The sequence below is a fragment of the Gadus morhua genome, chromosome 20 (genome assembly GCF_902167405.1).
Source record: "Gadus morhua chromosome 20, gadMor3.0, whole genome shotgun sequence".
In the NCBI taxonomy this organism is placed as follows: domain Eukaryota; kingdom Metazoa; phylum Chordata; class Actinopteri; order Gadiformes; family Gadidae; genus Gadus; species Gadus morhua.
Window position 1 is genome coordinate 2,157,711 of NC_044067.1, and position 11,448 is coordinate 2,169,158.

The window sequence follows — 11,448 nt, forward strand, 5'->3', positions numbered from 1 at the left end:
ACATTCGAATATTATTTTCTTAGGCAAAATTACATTAAGTGTTGTTTCATTGGTTATTGGCATGGTTTTCACAAGTGGCAATCACACCCCTCACCCTGCCAGTGCTAATGCCTTGCTCTAGCAATTGAATCTAAACATGGCCGCCATGGCTTTTTATAAGTCAGTGTGCACACACTGATGACACATTTTGGTGTAACCCAGAACTGTACTGCACTTAAAGTTAATCGTGACGCATCCAATATTTGTCCCATGCTGCTTTCCCTTTGTGCTTCACCGCGGTATTTTATCACAGCGAGGGCGTCGCACGCCTAGAGTCCTCACATTGTTCACGACACGCGGGCTGCGTTAACACTTATGCCGCTTTTCCACCGCACATGTAGCTCGACTCGACACGACACGACTCGACACGGTAGCAGCGCGGGTCCTTTTCCACCGCAAATAGTACCTCCGGGACGTGGGCGGGGTCGGCTGCGCGAAAGGGCCGTGACGTATTTTTGTATGCGACGCAAACAACACCTACGTAACCCACACATGGACAGAACCCACATAACAACAATGGAGAACATCGATGCGATGGTATTCGTGTTCGTATTATTAGCTGGCATGTTGAGGAAGTGGAATATGTTGGCTGCGGCGCTGCTATGGCTGTTGCCAGCATGGTTGCCATGTCGCTCTCGTGACTTCGTCACACTCTCTGGCCAATCAGTGGCCGGCCGTCTGCCGACGTCACCTTTTAGCATCGGCTCAGCCGCTTGGAACCTAGAGCGAGGCGGTACTAGAAAAAGCAGCCACTTCAGGTACCAGATACCATGTTTTCGCGGTGGAAACGCAAAAAAGGCGAGCTGAGTCGAGTCGTGTCGAGCTGGTACCATGCAGTGGAAAAGCGGCATTACTGTGCGGTGTGTGCGTGTGTGTACGTTTGCCTGCCTACCTGGCAGCCCCCAATCACGGGGCCTGGAACTTCAAAGTAAATGGAGGTTGCTGGAGCAATCGCGCCCTGATGACAGGCACAATGCGCATCTCTGAGTTCACGTGCTCTCTGGATGCTTCCAATTTATCTTTACTGTCAGGAGTAGAAAGGGGGGAGTGGGGAGAATAATGAGGTGAACTCTACTGTGAATGGTTCTAAACATCCGATTGAAGAACAAGAAATGACAAATCTGCGCGTGTACTGAACGTCAGGAACCGTTCAGCTGGTGATAACGGTTCTGATTTCACCCGAGGACACGTGGATGACGCGTCTGCTGCAAGTCACGGGCCTGCTGCCCTGAATAATTGATCAGCCTATAATCTACAGCCCGGCCTATATAGTAAGAACCTGCCTCTCAATGAGACGCTCTGAAGGCAGGGTTTTCATTCGTCAGTTGTAGGAAACGTTTTTAGCTGTGAGTTCAGTTCCCCCTGCTGGAAATCGGCTGTTCTCACAAACTCCTATTTCACGCAACACCTGGATGATGTAGTCTTATGTTTGGGCAAAAAACGTAGTTGTGAAGATTTATTTTACAATGGGCCTGATTAAGATTGATTGTATAGGGCTACTTATATCTACATTTACCAAACAATTATCCTGAAAATAAAGCAATAATTCGTATAGAACAACATTAATGTAACTGCTTCACTGTGCTTGTCCATCAGATGGAGAAATTTCAGATATCATTCGAAATTGACGACTCTAGAGCAATTATGTGTTCTTGGCTGCATTACGAAGCAAAAATTGAATATCACTAGAGGCAGTATTCAAGAATATTACATGAATAGCATTCACATAAACACATCCGAGACCCAACTATACCGAGGTCATCTTAACCACGCTTTGTTCAGTCCTTAGCTTTCAGGGAAGTAGGCAATTTCAATTTGTTCAGTGAATCATCTTCATCTCAGATATAAATTCTAAGTTTGAACCCTTAATAGTCGCACTGACCAGTCTAGAACTTGATGCTCTTAAAGACAAATGATCCAGTAGTTGGAGTAATGTTTCACTTTAGATTATTGACGTAAACATGAATCTAAAGCCAATTACAGCCTAGGTCTACATTCAGTAAATTTGCCAAGAACTGTGAAAACAATAATCTCGCTTCACAAAATCAGTTAAAAAAAGTACGCACAAATTCCAAGATACAAAGGCCTAGTAGGCTATTAAAATAAACCGATTGAAGCACACACGGGTGCGTTACAATATACAAGGCAACAAAGTGGCCAACATTGATACACACAACCATGAACCGAAACAAGTTTGAGTGTATTTTACAAACTTTATTTAAATTGTCATTTTTTTTTATAGCTTTGACCGTTGCACAAGTAACAAACAATTAAATTACAATACATTTTTTTTATTAAACAAACAAGTCAAACGTAATGCGCAATGAGGAGTTGAGTTCTTGGGAGTTCCGAGGTTAGGGAGGACGAAGGAAGCAGCTACGTTCCCCAAGTCCTCAACAGGCCGGGACAAGTGCAATACCATCCCAAACAGAGCATTGTCACCTCTCCCAACCTGCACAGAAAAGGGATGGCTTCGACCAGACTTTTATCAGTGCCATGATCAGTTTTGCATGGATTTGCACAGCGTGTGTTTTCAAAAGCTGAAAGCAAACCAGCAAAACTAACCAGAGACCCTTGTCCACAGAGCGCAGTCCTAAGCTCCACCACGCGACGATGTACGCCTCTAGAAGTACTTTAAGTGCTCACACTGCAGTAGAAATACATACAACTACCTGCACTATAAGCACTTTAATACTGCTGGAACCAACGCATGCTTCCAGTGTCCTGCAGCAGCAACAGGTGGCCACATCAGCCATCCTAGTCATCATAAACATCAGCCAGATGACCCTTGATTTTGCAGACACACAGTACACCGTCAGTTTTGCATAGATTTGCACAACTCAATTTTCTTGCAGAGCAACTACGCAAAACTGGCAGTGAACCGTTTTAGACCACCGAAGACTTGAGTGAGCGCACCGCAGATGAGAGTTCTAGCTCCTTATGCCAGAAGGAGCACTTAGGGCAGTAGGTGCTAGTCTACTTCACTATCTGCACTAGATGCACCTTAGCATAAGCACCAGTCGCAAGCACCTGCTCGTGATGGGTGTATTGGAACTTCACCAGTGTCACGACAGTGCTGAAAGTGCCTTCACTGCAGTAGATATTGTAAGACTACCTGCACTGTAAGCACTTTGACACTGCCGTGACTCAACGGTTCAGGAGGTGTTTGGGACCAATTTCGATGCCAGCATTTCCACACAGTATTGCCAAGGGAACTTGTAGTCTTTGCATCGGCGACCTGTGGGGGTTTAGAGAAAAAAAACTTTAGACAACATAGGAAAACAATGCATTTGAATCAGCACGTCAAAATCAGATGAAACATTGGATGAGTATGTGTTGTGGAGCGATGGAAATAGACGCTCGTCCATTTAGAAGTAATGTAGCGCAACCTCAGTGTATGCTATATAAACACACACCGACTAATCCCAAACGTGGTAGTGTGTATTTCAGTGATAATCTATTCGGTGGGATGAGATGAAGTACCAGTAAACAAGTTGTGCTTCACACACTGGGAGCCGCTCGACCATCCACCCCTCCCCCACACACACACACACACACACACACACACACACACCAACATGGCGCCATGGAGTCCGCATTTTCGCCTTTACGTTTTTTAATAAATACTCGCGTCTTGTTCATGAACACGATGGGGTAATTGAGGGGGGGAAACACTCAGTGTACTTTACGGTGTTTATCAGACGTTTCCGAGACGGCCAGAGCCCCGGGCGGGTTGATAGTACCAACTACTAAGTTGACACAAGAATCCCACACATGAAAACACGGCAACACACCAGCATGTGCTAGCCTAGCCACCGCGGCTAACCACCAAGTAAACGTTGACAGAAACAACACGTTATACAGGTGGAAATATGTTTATAAGTTTATACGGCCGGGTTAGAACTTGTTTGGGAGAGGGGTAGTGCCTATCAACGTTTGGCGGAATTAAAACTTGAATACTACATGCGCCCAACCAGTCCCATCTACTGGTCGAGTTGAGAGTAGCTCGACGGTTAGCCACCACAGAGCTACCATTAAACTTAAAACCAACGTCTTTACAAAACAACGATTTCCCCCGACAGCACCGCACGGGCCATCCGCGGTTTGATTAAGATATCGAGACGTTTTAACAAAACGGTGTGGAGTTAAAGCGAGGGAGATTCGCGCCCATGCACGCGAGGTAGCATTATTAGCAGCACTGGCTAACAGCCTGCGGGTGACGGAAGGCGCGCGGCCTGCTGCAGACCCATGTGCTGCTGCTTTGTTCTAGGGGCACTTTTTAAACACATGGAGCCGAACACACGCTACAGCCCTTGGGTTAGCTTATTATTCCGTCGGGTCGCCATCAATTCGTGTTCGTAATGTTACAACGTCCCCATCCCGAAAGTGAGTGAGCGCGTGGCGCGGCGGGTTTAAGGCGCACGGGGCGGCATCGGCGCTGCACGCTTTTCAAATCTCCCTCATTCTGCAGCCATGGAGGAGCGGCGGACCACGCGTCCCCCCCCTCCCCCGCACAACACTGTTACCAAACGCACTAAACTCGCACCTTCACGTCGCTTTGTGCGAATATAAACCCGCCGTGGCTGATTCAGTTAAGGGTTACATGCCGCGAGGGCTACTTTCCAGCGCACAACCCCAACACAATAACAGAAAACCAACAACAGGTTTCCTCTTCCATAACACGCGCGCAGTTAAGACACCAGTCTCACCAGCAAAAAAAAAAAAAAAATCCACCATCTTCCACTCACTTGTCCCGACTTACCGTGCGGTACTCACTGTACTGTGTGGCCGGTCCGTCAGTGTGTGGAACCGGGAGGAGATACGGGAACCATGCATGTAGGCAGCGTGCCTGGCGTGTAGTCCCGGAGCATGTGACGGGGGTTGCAGGTCGTAGTAAGACGCGGCCCGGAGGAGACCATGTGGTGAGTGAAGGGCGGCTCCCTGGGAGCCAGGCTAAACCCCACTGCCTCATTTGCATAATACAACTACTACTACTTCCGATCGCTTAGGCGTTGAGTTTGGAGAGGAATATTTATAGATTACATCCCTGGGTGTAAATATAGATCAGTGCGTTGGGAATGGAATGAAGGAGTTAAACGCTGGTTGAGTTGTGGGATGCTTTTAAAAATAATAAAAGACATGCCACATTAAACAACTCGGGGGTAATTAAAAGTCAATGCCACCCGAAAGTTTGATGGGCACGATTTATGGCGTGGGAATTCAACATATTTTGAGAGCATCCTTTGCTTTGTGTTTTATTTTAATCTAGGTTGTCGTTTTCCATTTCAACTGCATTGAAATGTGTAGTTGGCACATGCAGAATTGTAGAAATCCAGTTTTGGTTTTGTTTTGACTACATGCTAAAAAAAAATAAAAATAAAAATAATTAATGCCCATAATCTATCACGATAAAAATCTATCGTTAATAGTAGGCCTACGTTAAAATAGGTTGAAACGATGTGTTGTTTTTGGCGGGCAGTAGGCCTAGTCGATTCGATTAAAAAAACGAAATGGTCTGTCAACAAACTTTATTTCGGATTTGCTCCAGAACCATGGCATTTAATTCAGTTAATTTCGAGTAGATACATATTGTCAATAATATCCCAAATGTTGAAATCACAAGTGAAACAGGGATTGTGAGCCACTTGTAAACATGTATGTGTGGCTCCTCCCCTGAAGAGGCCGTGCGGCTCCGTGGAGGAGCGCGAGGGGGTTGTGCTGCTGGCCATATAGGTCAGCCTAGTTCACCTCTCCCCTCTGGAGCTATTCATATGGAAAACATCGACATCACCGACCCCACAAAGAGTAGAAGAGGATATATATATATATATATATATATATATATATATATATATATATATATATATATATATATATATATATATATATATATAAAAATGTATATGTATGACAGAGTCAGGAAGGAATATATATATGTATATATATATATTGATAATAAATATATTGATGTATATACAAACTTTATATTTATTATATATATATAAAGTGATTTTCAAATGACACAACAGAGTACAAAAAATGATATTCTGCTTACTGCTTACTGCTGTATTTATGCGGTTAGTTGGGCTAGTTGTCTCGTGTTTTTCACCTTTGCTTGGTAGCTCAGTAGCCAGCGTGCTTATAAGGTTGGTTTGGACAGGGGCTTCTGAATATGTGTTTTCCTTGGATTTTGGCACAAGGGATTATAACATCTGATCCTGTGTGTTAAGGAAATATATATAAATATATATGATTTTCAAATAACGAAACAGAGTACAAAAAATCGAAGAAACTACAGATAAACAAATATGGACCTAAAATAATTGACAACAAAAACCATATCGTATGGGAGAACGAGATAGGGGGAGAGAGAGAGAGAGAGAGAGAGAGAGAGAGAGAGAGAGAGAGAGAGAGAGAGAGAGAGAGAGAGAGAGAGAGGGAGAGAGAGACGGAGAGGGAGGGAGAGAGAGAGAGAGAGAGAGAGAGAGAGAGAGAGAGAGAGAGAGAGAGAGAGAGAGAGAGACGGAGAGGGAGGGAGAGAGAGAGCGAGAGAGAGAGAGAGAGAGAGAGAGAGAGAGAGAGAGAGAGAGAGAGAGAGAGAGGGAGAGAGAGACGGAGAGGGAGGGAGAGAGAGAGCGAGAGAGAGAGAGAGAGAGAGAGAGAGAGAGAGAGAGAGAGAGAGAGAGAGAGAGAGAGAGAGAGAGAGAGAGAGAGCGAGAGAGAGAGAGAGAGGGAGAGAGACGGAGAGGGAGGGAGAGAGAAAGCGAGAGAGAGAGAGAGAGAGAGAGAGAGAGAGAGAGAGAGAGAGAGAGAGAGAGAGAGAGAGAGAGCGAGCGAGCGAGAGAGAGAGAGAGAGAGAGAGAGAGAGAGAGAGAGAGAGAGAGAGAGAGAGAGAGAGAGAGTTAGAGTCAGAGAGGGAGAGGGAGAGACAGAGAGCGTGCCCAGCGGCATCTTGAAAAAAAAAAAAATATAAAAATAAAGAATCCTAAAAAATAAATGAAGTGCATTATCTTATCAGAATCTGAATTTCTTTTATTACATTCTAATTGTACAAATACACAGATATAATTCTTGTGCTTGGTACCCCACCAAACAGCAGCAACAATACAATATAAAGTAAATAGATATATCCCCATACCCATATTCCAGGTGCTATAGGTCGACCGCTCTGTGCCTCCTGCCTCTGGGATATGATAAGGCAGCATTATCTTAATAAGAGGATGACCTCAGTGGAGCAGCAGCTGAACCCACTGTTTTCCTGTATACTTTATTATCATATTCCTCTCCAGTCAAACTTTGGTGTGCGCTTCAAAACCTTGACTTTGAATTCATGAATTAATTTACTGATCAGCGTTTCTCCTATGTCTTCCTTCTTCCCGTGAAGAGTCTTCGGCGATAGTTCACAACACAAGCCCGTGGCGTTCCATCCTGACGTCTGACGTGGGCCTCAGAGCGGAACTTCTCCAGGCTCCACGGTTCACCGTGAAGTCCGTCACCGGCCTGACGCAAGCGTGATCCGATACCCTCGCAGTAAACCCAGGCATGCCCGGGCCTCCCTTCCCCATCACAACCCCAGCAGCACGAGGCAGAAGGGGGAGAGTGCATCTCTGCTGTTATCTCGAGTGTCATAGGATAATAGTTTGTCAACCACGGAGGCTGAGGGCAGGCAGGGGAAAAGAAGGATGGAAGAAATAGCTTTAGCCTCATTAGCTGCTCTCGCTGGCACGCCAGAGTGAGATGTGTGGGTGAGAGACTCGAGCCGGCGGCGGGGAAACATGAATTCTGATCTTGACAGTTCATACAGCGGTCGTGTTTGCACCAGGCATGGGATATGACGTGAGATCTGAGGAGACACAGGGACGGGGCATGAGATGGGGATTTGAAAAGCTGATGTTTACTGTTCATTATAGGAATCTGATCCCAGGCTCCCGTGGAGACTGAGTTAAGTGTGCTGGGGGCCACTTGGGCCTGTTGTGTGCAGCAGCTACATGCCTTTACTTAAAGGATCCAGAGACAGCTACCTGAGGTTAACACACAAACGTGTTTGGAGAATGTGAAAAGGTTTTTTTACGCTCTATTCCAAAGTAACAGCACTAGTACCACATTTGAAACAATGCAAAACCAACCTTCTGTTTTTCCACTGACTCTTGTGTTGAGCTTTTTATTTGGCATCGATTTCTCCAGATGAGACGGTTTGACGAGCTGCAGAGAGCAGCTCTCCTTATGGGTGCTCAGAGCCGGAGTGTCTTTAATACGTCCTCAAGCATGGCCGGCCCTCAGTCATCCGTGGCTAATGAACAGACCTCCCCCTCCCACCTGTCTCTCACGGCCATGCTCTGGTTCCTGCGGAGGAGTAGGTAGGCAACAAGGCCAGCCGTGGTCCACTCCTGAGCGAAACCAAAGTTTTTTACTTGACAAAATAACTCAACATCACACCGGTGGGAAGAACAATCACACTTTCCGGAGGTGTTTCATTATTTGTGCACTAAACATTATTCAGGCATGGCAAATAAAAATGTACACACCTTTATTCTCTCAGTGAAACATTCGAGTAGTAAGCGATATGGAAGATGGATTCAGTCTAGGTGAGCAGGGCAACACCCCCGCAGATTTGATACCACTGAGGCGTCCCAGAATGCACTCTGTTTTTGGGAGTGGAACCAACATACTGGGCTGCAGGGCCCTCAAGACCACAGCCAGAACTCACTGTCGACAGAAATCAATGGCGGGTCTCAGGAGGATTTATGAGCAGGGATGGGATTCCAGGCCAAACAACAAAGTAGGGAATCGAATTCATATCCATAAATAGTTCCAACAGATTGATAACGATAATTATGATAGATATGGATACAATATGGATACAACTGAAACCATCGAACACCCCCATTCACGCCTCACATTAAAGCTGGTCTAAAGGCTAACTCAGATGAAGGCCGTAGATTGCACGCTACCCCAACATACACCAAACACCCAAATATATATTTATACTATGATATAATATCACCCATTCCACCTGTTCCACATGACCCTAAACCGGACCTTAACCCCTGACCCTAACCTGGACCCTAACCCGGACGCTAACCCCTGACCCTCACCCGGACGCTAACCCCTAACCCTAACCCCTGACCCTAACCCCTGACCCTGACCCAACAGCCAACCCCCGTTAACGTGTCGTCCCACTAGCCCGATGTGGGTGTTTTTTTGGGTGTTTCTTTGGCAGCGGATGCACCTTCACCCATCGATGCTGACATTCAGGCTAAAGATATTGGGGATCGAACCCAGGATCTACTGGAGGTCTACTGGAGTTGAGCGCCGCAACTCGCACTGCACTTCATAACCTGTCCTCAATGTGCGTCACAGTCTGCACCACCGCACCACTACGCACACGCACACGCATACGCACACGCACACGCATACGCACACGCACACACACACACACACACACACACACACACACACACACACACACACACACACACTCGCGCCCATCTTTGACCTGCTGCTCATGCTCAAAATGAAACAAACACTCACTAAATAACCCAGGGATTCGCTGCTGTAATTAGCGAAGATAAATTGAGAATAAATTGTCCGGTCATTTAAACTCCCCCACTTCTCATTCTCATAAACAGCTGGGGGCCATGCACAACGAGTCCCTGAAAGATCTGATGGTTCGGGGCACATTTTGATGCGTCGTGCATGAAATCACTGGGAAACTGCAAAAATTGAGTTAATAGAATCGACCAATTAAATAAGTCATTCGTTCATTAATCACCGCCCTCCGGTTAGCCTGTATGAATTCAATTAGGCACCTGTGTCCACCTGCGGTTCAGGTGAGGCAGCAGACAAACCCCTCTGTTATCATGAGCCGCACATTAGGTAATTAGTGGAGAGATGAGAGCCCCTGTGTCTCGCTCTCCCTCTAAATTACTAACTATCGGTGGCTCCATTGTTTTTTGCACATTATAATTAGTCAACTCTAAACCCAAAAGATAATGGAATGAAACAAATAAAACAAGCCTTTCGAAAAGGCAACAGCAAGTTCCAAATTAACGCATAAATAACAAGTTTATGCAGTCTTTATTAACCAGTCTGTACATCCCGGCCTGTGCCGTGTATTCACCTTGCTCACCTGTCTATACGCGCTGACCTGGCTTGCTCGTGGGCATAGGTTCTGAAAGAGCAGCTGCCCCGACCCTACGTTCTCCGTCAGCAGGAGATGCATGCCGCGGTCCGACACCACCGTAGCATGAGGGAGGTCCGACGCCCCCTGACCCGCCTTGCCGTCTCTCCATAAAGGGAGGAGATGTATGCTGGCGTCCTGCTCGTTTCCCCTGCCCTAACCCTGCTGCTTCATCTGTCCTCCTAACCTCCATCTTCCGCGCCCACTGTGTATCTGCCTCCACCGCTGATGACAAGAGGACCGAGCCATTAATTAATTTAACTTAATTAAAGAAAAAAAATCGGCGGGAATTTGAACTTTTTTAATTTGTTTGTTTGAATTGCTCATCTTCGTTTGAATACGTTCATAATTTACCAACGAGAACAAATTAATTACACAATCGTAATATGAAACACATTTTTTTTTCTGAAGAAACACATGTATACATAATTTAATAGGCTTAACTATTAAATATAATATCAATGATTAATTATTAAGGCAGCAAAGGTTTTCCCTGTTTTATTCATGGCTCCCATCTTTTATGTATTGCTATTAGTCCTCAGACATTGTTTTTTAATGGTGCCTAACGGACAGCAGAGGGCGCTGTCCACATTTGAAACAAAACGCTTCTGGCAGGGTACAACTCCAAGAAAAGTCATTATTTTTCAGAAATGCAGGAACATTCCACTACTTAGGTTTCAATATCAATGCGTGGTCACTGTTCTCTGAAAAGCTCTGGCTTTGCTGCTAGAATAATCAGATAATACACAAAAATGCAATTTTAGCATTTTAAAAATTTTCGTCAGCGTAGCCTAGAAATGTTGAACTAATTTATTCATGCAACCAACTTGGGACGCTGCCGAGATAAATTAAAACACACACACACACACACACACACACACACACACACACACACACACACACACACACACACACACACACACACACACACACACACACACACACACACACACACACACACACACACACACACACACACACACACACCACCGTATTGATAGATTAATTTAAATATACATGAGGTGTGTTGCACCTTGCCTGCTTAAATAAATCTGACAAAGCATCAAATTTCACATTTAGACACTTTCAAGTGTGCACGCCCTGCAGCTACAGATTTCACAGTGCTGGAATGTGCAGGCAGCATGCTTTGAAGTTCGGATGAGTCACTTTCTCATTAAGCGCCATTTTCTTTGGATCCAAACGTAACTCACAGGATTGTCTAACAAACC

The 11,448-nt window shown here is 45.5% G+C and overlaps 1 long non-coding RNA gene across 1 annotated transcript; it reads right to left on the reverse strand.

Moving 5' to 3' along the window:
- Positions 1-2,232: 2,232 nt before the first annotated feature.
- LOC115533071 (uncharacterized) lies at positions 2,233-4,950 on the reverse strand. Its single transcript, XR_003974133.1, has 2 exons — positions 4,802-4,950; positions 2,233-3,277 (listed from the first exon to the last, which is right to left on the reverse strand). It is a non-coding gene; the product is annotated as an uncharacterized LOC115533071 (long non-coding RNA).
- Between the last annotated feature and the right edge of the window lie 6,498 nt (positions 4,951-11,448).